The sequence below is a fragment of the Conger conger genome, chromosome 10 (genome assembly GCF_963514075.1).
Source record: "Conger conger chromosome 10, fConCon1.1, whole genome shotgun sequence".
Classification (NCBI taxonomy): domain Eukaryota; kingdom Metazoa; phylum Chordata; class Actinopteri; order Anguilliformes; family Congridae; genus Conger; species Conger conger.
In genome coordinates this window covers 40,156,338-40,168,837 of record NC_083769.1, presented here as the reverse complement: position 1 = coordinate 40,168,837, position 12,500 = coordinate 40,156,338, and the positions used below count along the sequence as shown (strand labels likewise).

The following is a 12,500-nucleotide window of genomic DNA, read 5'->3' as shown; positions in this document are numbered from 1 at the left end:
AATACAGTATGGTTTGGTATTTAGAAGTTGCAGTAGATTTGGCAGCATCACAAAATACTATGCAGATCACATTATGGGCTCTGTAAATAGCCACTAAAATTCATACACACATGCATACACACGTAAGGTCCGCACAGCCGTTGGGCCCTTGAGCAAGGCCGTTAACCCTGCATTGCTCCAGGGGAGGATTGTCTCCTGCGTAGACTAATCAACTGTACGTCGCTCTGGATAAGAGCGTCTGCCAAATGCCTGTAATGTAATGTAATGTAACTTGCATGCACACAAACACACACTGTACGCACAAACCCGCACACACACACACACACACGTTCACACAGATAAACCCCCATTTGTGCACAATCCTTGAGTGCATTTTAGTCCCATGAAGGTCAGTCCATTAACAGGAATCTACAAACTGAAGAAAAATCCAGTATGCAATAATAGTGGTTTTTTTGTGTGCAATGATCACGTATTCATTTAGTGATTGAAATAATCCATAAACTCATTGCATATAGTGTAGAACAATATAAAATACCCTCATTCATTGAGGTCATGGATGACATCAAATCAAATGGGCCATTGATGTCATCCAGACTTAGAATAAGCAGTTAATGCCCGTCGGAAGACTTCCTTGAATTCCATAAAGGCAGACTTCAATTGACTGAGCCCTCTTTTTAAAATGAGGAATTTTCTCATTAAATCAGGGCTATCTGAGGCAGTATCATTAAAGACACAAGTGCATAGCAGACCCGAAAGTGTAGCTGTACAAGACGCCGTGTAATGCTACGAGGCCCCGTTACATTTGTAAGGGGGGGAGGGGGGGGGGGAGTTCTTTTCTTTTCCGCCCGTGACATTTTTAGAGCAGCGCGGAGAAGGGGCCCAAACGAGCTCGGAGAACCCTTGTGCCTCATACGCAGGTTCTGCCCTTTGAAAGGAAGCGGGGCGAGTCCGGTCTATTCCGGGGAACCGCTCCTCGCCTCTTACGTTCGGCCGATTGTGGGTCCGGACCGAACGGATAATGGGACGTTCAATCTATTAAATTAGATTCCCATCGAACATCGGCCCGCGGGCCTGCGGCAGAGGGGGCCACGGCAAATTGGATTTTGCCGATGGATGGCGGATAGAAAAGTTGGGCGACAAAAGTTTTTTTTTTTTTTTCGGAGCGCTATTCATGTCTCGTCGTGGGCACTGCTTGGGGACGTCTGCTATCGGGAAAGATGAGCCGGGGGAAGATGTGTCGAAAAAGCCGTATATCCGACGGAGGAGAAGTCTGTATTATCAGGTAGGACAGGCGGGGTGAGCCCCGGAGAGCCGTGAATCACCGGAGGAAGACGCGTCATGGAGCACAGCGTTATAAACAAAAATGGACATTTTAATGTTTAACATCAAAACAAGTTAGAAAATACATGAGAGAGACCATAAATATATGTCAGAGTGCACTCCTCGTTAAGTCCTTTGTGTCTGAGAGTGTTAAGGTGGATGTTTTTCTTCATCAGATTTAGTTAAAATCTCCACCTGGGTTCTGGGTTCTTCCTCTATTGGCCAGAATCTCAGGTCTGATGTTGCGTGACAGGAGGTGTAGCCGGTGTAGGTGGGAACGTTATGTGCGATGGTTCGAGTCGTTGGTCTTGTGTTTGGTGCCGTCGTGTCCGCAGGTGGCTCTCTGTTTTACTCGCATATCGAGGATTTGGCAACAAGGCCGTGATTAAAAGGTGCTGACTGCAGGTCTGGGTAATTACACAGGAACCATCGTAGATTACGATACTTCCTGCTGACAAGGACACTCCTGTAGGCTCAATGCGCAATCCCCAAAATGGCTCAGAGCTATGATTATGGCCAATTAAAATCAATGAGCACAAAGCAGACAGTCATTTTCTGATGGGTTATTTTAAAATATCGTTATCACATTTTTATAACCGTTTTTTTTTAATCTAAAAAAATCTATTTTTATTTTTTAATTTAGAAGATTCAAGTCTTGTATAATAATGCTGATAATGATCAGTTTCCCAGTCATAAGATAATAGCCCAATTTATATGTGCATTTTTACTAACTAATAAGAACATTAGTTAGTAAAAATGGAGAAAGCCAGAATAAGGAGGTAAGGTTGCAGGACTGCAGCTCTTTCATGGCCCCAGTCTCTTTAAATCCGCAGTATAAATTCAGCCATCTGCAGCTGGAGCTTTAGCTCATCTGTCTGAGCTCAACATGCAAATCAGCTGTGTGGGAGGTATGGTGGAGGTGGGGACTGCAGATGCCACTCACCCTTATCCAGACCCAGAACCGCGCTCACACCCGAAATCAGGCCAGGGTCCCCACTCCCCAGCGAGAGCCGGTGTCACCCTCAATACAGCCTCTTCTCTGGGCAGAGGTTCTGAAACGCTGCTGTGTACCCAGATCCTGCTTATAAAACCGCAGATATGTCTGTATCTCTGCATTTAGAATTCCGGGTACGTCTCCCTTCCTGCATGGGTACGACTGAGAGAATTTGACAGCCCCAACTCTGAAACAGTGTCTCTTTAAAATATGCCAGCTTGTCAAATGCTAATTATATTCTGGTGGGAGAATATTGCCTTTAAAATGTGGATATGTATATTTATGGCCGAGGCGAGTTACAGCGCAGAGTGTGTGTGAAAGTCTCTGGTAAGCGTACGCTCGTGAAGGGAAGGGCTGCTGTATGTTTTTATGGCAAGCTGAATTGTTTAGCTCCGCTCTGTACGTGCAGAGGAAAGACTAGGCCCCTGGGCTGTACATTAAATATGTACACTGTGACGCGTCTTTAACTGCAACCCTATGCAGTAGTATTTTTTTATAATGACCCTCAGCTCCTAATTATGAAGGCAATGTGGAATATCTCAAGGCAAAGCAAAAGCTGTAAGTACAGTACATACTGTAGAGGATATTAGCACAGGTTACTAGTGGAAGTGCATGTTTGATGTAAAATGCATAGCTTGCATAAGGAGGAACGTGATGAAAGCCAGAACTTTTTTTTTTTACCACCTCTTCTTCCTCACATATAAACATTTTCATCAACTTATACCTGTGAGGATTTCCAAGAAACGATACTCAGCGAACACAAAATGTTACTGTATGGAATGTTATTTCTCAATAACATTGTCACAACAGCCCACGGGAGCAACACGGCGATAATGCTTTGCGTTACTCGGCTAGTTATTGCGGTGTTATTCACAGCGTGTTCGATGAGGTGAGTTTCGATCACAACACGCTTCGCGCCGTTACAGAATTCATGCGACATATCCGAAGCAGCCGCTGAAATATTGCTGCTGCTGCGCCAGCTCTGGTTTGGTTTTCACCCTGCAGAGACGCGTGCGGTGGGGGTGAGTTCCTCTGGCAGGGGGGTGGGGGAAGTACCGCTCTCTGATGAAGTGGAAAGGGTTCGATTTGGTGCCCGGGCCGCGCCCCACGCTGTGGGTCCCCGAGGAGGATTCCCCTGGGTGTCTCTGCTGAGAAACAACCCCTCTCCAAAACAACACGGGGATCCCCTGCCCCCGCGCAGAGCGGGCCGCAGCCTCGGAAAGCTGGGGCGGACGTAGCGCGAAAAATGTTTTTAGTTTGTTTTCCTTCAGGTGTTAAAATAAATTAGTAGATTTCTGTTTCGTATCTGAAGAAGTCTTTGAGCTTTGTCCTTTTGACTTATCATCATGACCTAAGGGCAGTTCTGTGTTTTTATAATTTGTTGTCATTGGGCCTGCTTAGTTATTTGTGATCCATGTCCTGTTTGAAGAGCTTCCTTCAAGGTTTCAGTTTAAGTTTGATTTTTTTAAAACAAACCTTGGTTTACCTGGGAAATGTTCCAGCAGTTTAAGGTCTACTGTCCTTCACCTTGTACATTGGAGTCATTCGTCTTTCAGCCAGAAAAGCAAACCGTGTTTGACGGGCAGGAGAGCGGTATTTCATACCTTTCTGGACCTGTGGTTGTAAAGTGACAGGATGTATCTCTGCTTCACTTGATGCCTGTCATTAGTTTAACCCTGTTAATGTTTTTTATTTTTTATTTTATTCAAATGACATCCAAATCACATATATTACACCTTAGCCATATGGTTTTTGGGAATGTCAACCATCCCAGGAATAAAACCTGGAGTAGTGTATGCAGTTACTCCATGTACAGGCTTGGCTTTATGCAGTGAGCATATTAATGTGTTGTTCGACACACTGACTGATGTGTTTGTTAATTACCGGTGCTGGAATCAGTTTAAGTTGAACTGGGTAATGAGATGCCACCTGCTTGTCGCCATACCATGATTCTCCTGAAGCTCAGAAACTCATCAGAGTTTCTCAAAAAATAAAATAAAGCGAGAGAGAGAGAGAGAGAGAGAGAGACAGGGCCACACGATGCTTACATTCAATTTCTGTGAGCAACGCCTGACACGGATGTCTAGATGAATATCAGGCAAATATTGTTGGCCTAACTGCAGTTTGATTCAAAGCTGTTAAAAGGGTTTATTGTCGTCTAGCGGTTTAATGGTGTGGTGTTGTGAGCTCGCAGAGGGAAATGTACTGTGAAAATAATCCGGTCCTCTGTAGAAAACAGCGCTACTGAGCTGTTAGCTATTTGAATAAGACAATTTCACATTTGGAAAACGTGTCCTGTTGTTTAGTCATTGCAGTAGATAACGGTCTGTCTGTAACAGAAAAGTTGATTGATTAAACATGTTTACATTTTCTGGGATATTGGTCTTAACACATGCTGCAAGACATGAATGAAAGGGTCAGGAAAAGCTAAGACCAAAAGGACCATTTGGAATGCAGTGCGGTGTAATGGTTAGGACAACTGGGCTTGTAAAGGCTGTGGGTTTGATTCCCAGTTAGGACACTGAAGGTGTACCCTAGCAAGGTAATTACCCTGCATTGATTCAGAAAACCATCTGTATAAATGGCTTTCCTGTCCAGAGATATGTATCCAGAGATGATGTATACTAACTCTCTGGATAAGAGGGTCTAAATGCCTGTAATGTAGTGGGAGTCTGTTGTTTTGAGCTGCACTGTGACCTAGCTCTCTCCTCAGTCACACTAAAGCTGCTTTGGTTCCATAGGGAACAGAATCCTAATCAAGCCATTTCCTCACCAAAGGCTTTATGTCTCAAATTTAATCAGCCCACATTTTAATTCAAATTCATTATATTTGTATCATTTTCATGTTATGTTTTGTATTTAATTTTATATAATATTCTGTACATTGTTTGCTCAGGCTGGACGCTAAGTACAGCAGATAACTACCTGTACGTGGCATTAGTCCATGGAAACACTTGATCTGATTATAACTGTACTCACAGCTAATGAATGGTCTTATGTAAGCTGAGATTCACAGCCATCTCACCTGGACCCAATCAGGCCATGATTAGATTGTGATGGGCCCACTTTAATGGCAGTAGGGTAGGTGTTTTATATGTGAGAACAAATGAAGAAAATTATGTGAGGGAAAAATTTGGAGAGTTTTATTAGAAAAATTAGGAGCGTGGAATGATTAGTCCACCTCCTGCTAGCCATTCTCTGGTGACAGATGAAACTACATTTCTATCCTTTATGAGATTGAGCATAACATTTATGTCCCTATTTCTTTATCATTTTCTTTTTGTTCAGAACAGGACTGGTTCCTCCAGCTCTAGACAGGAATTTGCTGAATTTGTAATTGGGAAGATGTGAGTTCTATGAAACCTATCAACACAGTCTCAACTGTTACTGATTGTTTTGAATACTTGTAAACAATCTTTTTTTCCCGCCGTGTGTTATCGACCTCGCTCGTGAATGGCAGGCGTAAAGGGACGGCAGCAACACCCAGGAGGATACCGTCTGCACTTATTTATTATCTACTTCTGTATTTATTTATCGCCCTTCAATCTTTCAGGGGCCATATTTATACTTATATTTATAGACATATTTATATTCTTTCAGAATGAGGAATGAAAACCTTAGGATTAGTTAAAAACTCCTCCTTAGACTTTGTCTAAAACTCCTTAAGTTCACTTTGATTTTCTTTACAATAATGCAAATTACTTTATATATTGTATGCACTCAGTGAGCAATCTATTAGCTCGATCTGTACACCAGCTTGTTAATGCAAATATTTAATCAGACAATCATGTGGCAGCAACTAAATGCATACAAGCATGCAGACATGGTCAAGAGGTTCAGCTTTTGTTAGCTTTTGTTTGAGCATCTCAGAAACTTCTGAAGGATTTTCCATACACAACAATCTGTAGAGTTTCCAGAGAATGCTGCGAAAAAAAAACATTCAGTGAGCAGCAGTTCTGTGGGCAAGAACGCCTTGCTAATGAGAGAAGTCAGAGGAGAAGGGTCGGACTGGTCGAAGCTGACAGGAAGGTGACAGTAACGCAAATAACCGCACACTGCAACAGTGGTATGCAGAAGAGCATCTCTGAACACACAACACACAAACCTCTTAAGTAGACGGCAGCAGAAGACCAATACATCTAAACAATAACAATCTTGGTTTGGGCCAGTTCAAACTGGTTTGGGCCACTTCTCTTTCCAGTACTGTCAGATATGATCTGATCCACTCCGCATGCCAGGTGTTAAGACAGTGACTAATGTGTGTAATTTTTGTTTCCAGTGTTGCGTGCTTTACAAGTCTCTTGCGTGGAACCTAACATGATAACTAAAGAGATATTGAATCTCAGAAGCAAACAACATGATTATGCTACTGTGTTGTTTGTTGGCTGATTACTGGTGGCAGCTGTGGTTAATTAAGTTGCCATTATTAATTATTAATAGCACATGTATTGAATACATCTACAGTGTGTCTCATCTCATTTATAGGTTTCCAATATGTAATTAATGTTAGGCTCGTACATCACTAAACATTCATTCTACTGCGGCTTTAGGCCGTGCTGAGTACAGTACAGACTAGTGCAGCCCAGGCTGTAGTATGTGTGTATGATGTTTATGTGTGAGAACAACTCCAGCTGAGCTCAGATATGGGCTGGTAGGTCTGGGATGGGTCTGTGCTGGTAGAACCGGCCTGTAGGGGCCGGGGCATTGTGGAAGTGTGTTCTCACTAATAGTATCAGGCCCATAGTCGCTGTGCTGTCAGCTTGAGGACTGACCTGTTGGTCTGGTGCCGGTTTAACAGACATACGCAGCAGTGCTGTGCCAGACCTTGCCGTAGTGCCATAACTCCCTCTCTGTGTGGCTGCTGTACAGTCTGAGTGGTGACTCAACAATCGACACCATCTGCGGCTCCAGACACGATTGGGCTGAATCTGTGTACAGGAAGATAGTGGCACCGGGGTGTATTTCTGCCTTTACCCAGAGTGGAATGTTTGCTTTAGGTCATACCTGGCTCATAGACCCGCCTCTGTTCGTCGGTTTGACCAATTGACTGACTCTGAATTAGTCTACCTCACGGTGGGGTCATCTGGGCCTCTGTTAGTGGCTACTGTGGGGTCATCTGGGCCTCTGTTAGTGGCTACTGTGGGGTCATCTGGGCCTCTGTTAGTGGCTACTGTGGGGTCATCTGGGCCTCTGTTAGTGGCTACTGTTGGGTCTACCTCACGGTGGGGTCATCTGGGCCTCTGTTAGTGGCTACTGTTGGGTCTACCCTCACTGTGGGGTCATCTGGGCCTCTGTTAGTGGCTACTGTGGGGTCTACCACACTGTGGGGTCCTCCGGGGGAAGTTATCTTGGCTTAGAGTGCTGTCTTCTGTTACATCTCGTGACAACTGCCTCAGGGATTCCACAGATAGTACTTGATCATTTTGGGGTGTGTGTATTATTGGAGTATGGGTGTTAGTATGTGCATTGTATGCAAATTAGTTTGATGTTGGGTCTATTTGATCATTTTCTAATAATCTTGTATCGTCTTGTGTATGTGGTGGTATGATAATAGTGAACGAACTCATTTTCAGTACGAAATGTAGTAGTTTTGATCAGTTTGAATTCAAACACATTCAGATCCAGGATATCACACAGGCACGGGAACATATGCACACACAGTCACAGTCACAGACACACACACACACACACACACACACAAGTACACAGACACACACACACACGCACACACACACGCACACAGACACACATGCGCACAAACACACACACACACACACACACACACTCACACACACACACACACACACAAGTACACACACACACACACACACACACAGACACACACTCACACACACACACACACACACACACACACACACGCACACACACACACACACAGCCCCGCGTCCGCTGTGTGTCCCTGCAGGCTGAGGCTGAGGCAGAGGCGGCGTGTGGGTCGTTATTCCGGCACGGTCAAAGGCGATGTGGGGGTATTGATTGACTGGTTTAGGGGGCGATTATATGAGATTGTCTCCAGCACACTGGGCGGATAATACGAGCGGCTGTTACTCTGAGCCAGAGCGCGCGGTCCCCCCACCCCACCCCACCCCACCCCCGCGTGAGGGGACGCTGAGTCAGCCGGCCGGGTCTTACCCCTCCTGACGCACGGCCTGACCTCGCCTGCCCGTTCGGGGGCCTGCCGGCGGCCTCATTACAGAGAGCGGGGGATTTCCCAGTGGAAAGGACACTAATTAAGCTCCCATTGGGTCCCTGCCCCGTGGGCCTGCTGCGGGTCCTCTGCCCTCGGACATTAACCTGCCTGTGGAAACCCTGAAGGGGCATCACCTCAGTACAGTCACTGTAATATTTAAATAAGTGTGCTCATCATAGTAGCAGTAATGATAATGATTCATCTTAAGAATAATGATAATGATCAGAATCAGAAACATCATACTGAAAGATATGCGTACTGATTCTTAATTTCCATGATAAAGCCTTTGATGGTAATTATACCTTGTCACTTTATTGTAATTAATATTGTTTATTGTAATTACATATTTATTTACATAGTTGTATCAACAGATCAGCATAGCAATTCAGAAGCTGGGCAATGGGCACATGGCAAAAAGATTTTCGGTTCAGATCTGAGGTGGACCACTGCCATCAGGCACTTGAGGAAGGCTCTTAACCCGAGGCCCAGGTTTCAGAAGTGATACTGTTTCCCTGGGAAATCCTTTTTAAAAATCACAGTCGAAACGAGAGCTCTTCTGACCAGCGGTGTTTGTTCTATGTCAGTGTAATGAGCTTCCCAGTTTGTCAGTTGCATGTTTTATACCAATGCACTCACTTATAACAGAGCCTATTCTGACTGTGCGGTGTTACAGTACAGTACTGTACAGTACGGCTTAATTTGTCATACTGTCATATTTGTGCTGTCCGTGTCACTGGTCTCCCGATAATGTTGTCTTATTTTGCGGTGAAGCCACTGTTAAAATGAATGTGAGTTCAGATGAAAGGGTATTTTCGTGCTGCTGCCACTGCATCCATTGGCAGCGATGTGATATTTTTTGTAGTTTTTTCTCACCAAACAATCTGTCCTCACACCTTTATCAGTACACAACTTCCCATGTGGCTGCACGTTTCTTGTGTACACCTCAAAATATTCTGCCAATTAACAGTTTGTGCGTCTGCCCTAAATTACTCTGCCGATTATCAGACTTTGCATCTCTGTATGAAATTGTTCATCCAATTAACAGTGTATGTGAGCCTACCTTAAATATCTCCAATTAACACCAAAATTGTGGCAGTTTTTTTTCCGTGAGGTCTTTCTGGAAAACAAGCTTGATGTCTCCCCTGGTTCATGAAGAGATTGAGCACATTAAATCTGAGCTTATTAGCTAAGCAGGGGCAAAATGAATGGAAACGGCCTTTAATCAACAATGTCTAGTGCTGCGATAAAGGGCTTACCTAAACCCATAATTTAAAAACCCAAACACTTTAAGTCATTACACACAGTAATGATAATGCAAAATACTACTCCTACTGATACTACTACTACTACTACTGCTACTGCTACTACTACTACTACTACTACTACTACTACTACTACTACTACTACTACTACTCCTACTAATACTACTACTACTACTACTACTACTACTACTACTGCTGCTGCTACTACTAGTACTACTACTACTACTACTACTGCTGCTGCTGCTACTACTAGTACTACTAATACTCATAATAATCTAATCTATTTGGTTCCACGTGGTCAGTTTTAGTGGCCATGTGTCCACACTTTCACAAATAAGAGCATATTGATTCACCTTAATCAGCATTTGCAAAAGAGCACAATGTGAATGCTGGACTTCTGTTCTCCATGGCATGCATAGCTATTCCGAACTTAATGTGGCTTAAGAGGGTTTAGGGTACTCCCCTAAACATGAAAATTGATTTGCGAAAATGAAGAAAATATGGCTATTAGAGAAATGATCAGCTTGCTTAACCAGCATACACTGCTCCAAAGGACTGGAGAAAGCACATAATGTCACTATGCTCTCTGGTTTTCAGCTTTGTAACGGTCATGTCAGTGTTTCAGTGGCCTGTTGGCGTTGCTGTAGGATCCGGCACAGCTTCCAGAGTCTGTGAGGAGGGCTGGCAGTGTCAGTCTGTCATTGCCAAGGAGCCTGCCTTACACTGTGAACAGCAGAACGTTTTCGGCACGGTAGACCTTCCGCTTTCTCCGAGCTGTTCCTCCCTCCTGAGGTTTGGCCCTCAGTCTCCTGACGACTGGCCGGGTAACCCATCCCGCCAGGAGGAAGTGAATTCCTCACCCCGTTCCTCCTGGCGTAAACCGAGGTTCAGGCAGCATAGCCAGGCTGGGCCCTGTAATCTGCAGGCAGTGAAGCTGAGGCTTTTCAGCAGCGCAGCTGTAACTGGGCTCCTCATTGGTGTGGGTGGTCGATCCTGGTCTCCATGGAGACCCTCTGTACAGCATATTTCTCGGTGGCCATGTTGTGATATGCTTCTAATATTACCCCACGTGCTTATCTGGTGTTGGACATCATTATTGTGTTTAAGGAGATCAGAACGGTAATCAGATTTCATGGAAATACCTCCATGACACACTTTTGTCGGACCTGTAGGTGTTGATGAGGGTCTGGGTTTAAGGGTGGGCAGTGGGGGTGGATGGGTAACATCCTGTTCTAAATTCTCGCCGCCACCCCCCGCTCCTCAGAGGAATGGGGGCAGGGACATCTCACAAACATCTGTCCAGCAGAGGGATGCAGCAGTGAATCCGCTCTGATCTGATATCAGCTGCTCTGATCCAATCCAAATAGCCCTGTGCATGGCGGCCATGTTTACCACAGCTTCTCAGTGCAGTCAGCTCTCGGTTTCTCCTCACTCCACTCTCATAAAACCAGTGGCATTAAAGCGGAGAGGTAACCATTTTGAAGGGTGGGATTTTTGGAATTCTGGCTTGGCTGGAATTTCGCAATTCTGAGTCAGTGTTCCAGAACTCCATTACCTTCAGTTACCAGTAGTGATTGTGACATCAGCACTGGAACGTGCAGTTAAGAGCAATAACTGAATAAAACAAGACAGTTATAAAACAAACATCTCTGCAAATGATCAATTGACTAAAAAAATATTTTGGAGGTAAAATACTATTTCCTGCCTTTCAATTCCAGTGCATTACATTTGCATGCTCAGCAGATGCCAGTATCCATACACATTTCTTACATTAGCTGCCCTTTTAACATCTGGCCTTTTGCTGGAACAGTCCGTAGCACAGATATCATATTATTTATTATACCATTTTCAGGGCTGCAACAGCCATGCATATACTTCAGGTTTGGACCCACAACCCCCTGGTATTGTGCCCAATGCCCTAACCTTTACATCATTGGTACGCACAGTCCAGGTCTATGAGTGGATAGGCTGAGACAGTAATCCTTTGAAGAGAATGTTTTTCAAAAATCTAAATCAGTGTTCTAGAACGTCATTGCTTTCAATTACCGGTAGAGATTGTTAGATCAGCATCAGAATGTTCCATTCTATGTTCTAAGTTCTATTTTCTGAACATTCTAATCTTGTGATCCCACACGTTACGTGGTTAAGGTGTTCAGATCCTGGCTGTCATCTCAAGAGTTTGGTCTTCCGGTATTGCTGATATGACTGAAGATTATATGGCTCACGCACGTCGCGTGTGCCTCACAACTCAATGATTTTGCGAGGGCGATTAAAAAAAAAAAAAAATAATAAAATTACTACTTTTTTAGGATGGGATCAGGAGTGGTGGGTTTGCCTCTTTAACTTTAGCTTTTGCAATAAATATTCAAGTTGTTCATACTAATGTAATATTTAATAATTGTGTTAAATATTGATGTGTGTGTGTGAGAGAGGGGCAGTATGTGTATGTGAAGAGGTCCTTTGGCGTTTTTAGACATGCACTCCTTGCGTTTGGAAAGTGTATTTTCTGTGCATTTTTTTCCCCTGGTGTGGCTGAAATGCGTTGCAGTACAGCGCCAGTTTCTCTGTGATCTCTTCATTTCATTCATGCTGCATTAGGAGCCTCAAATTCCAGATCTCTCAGTCATGAATTATACACACTTCTCTAAATCTGTGTCTAGCATTCTGTGAATATATTTATGTCTATTATTGTCATTTTTCCATTTTCCATCTG

At 44.0% G+C, this 12,500-nt stretch overlaps 1 pseudogene; it reads left to right on the top strand.

The window, feature by feature from the left end:
• LOC133139051 (sterile alpha motif domain-containing protein 11-like) overlaps window positions 1–12,500 on the top strand; it is a 71,495-nt pseudogene that overhangs the window by 19,677 nt on the left and 39,318 nt on the right.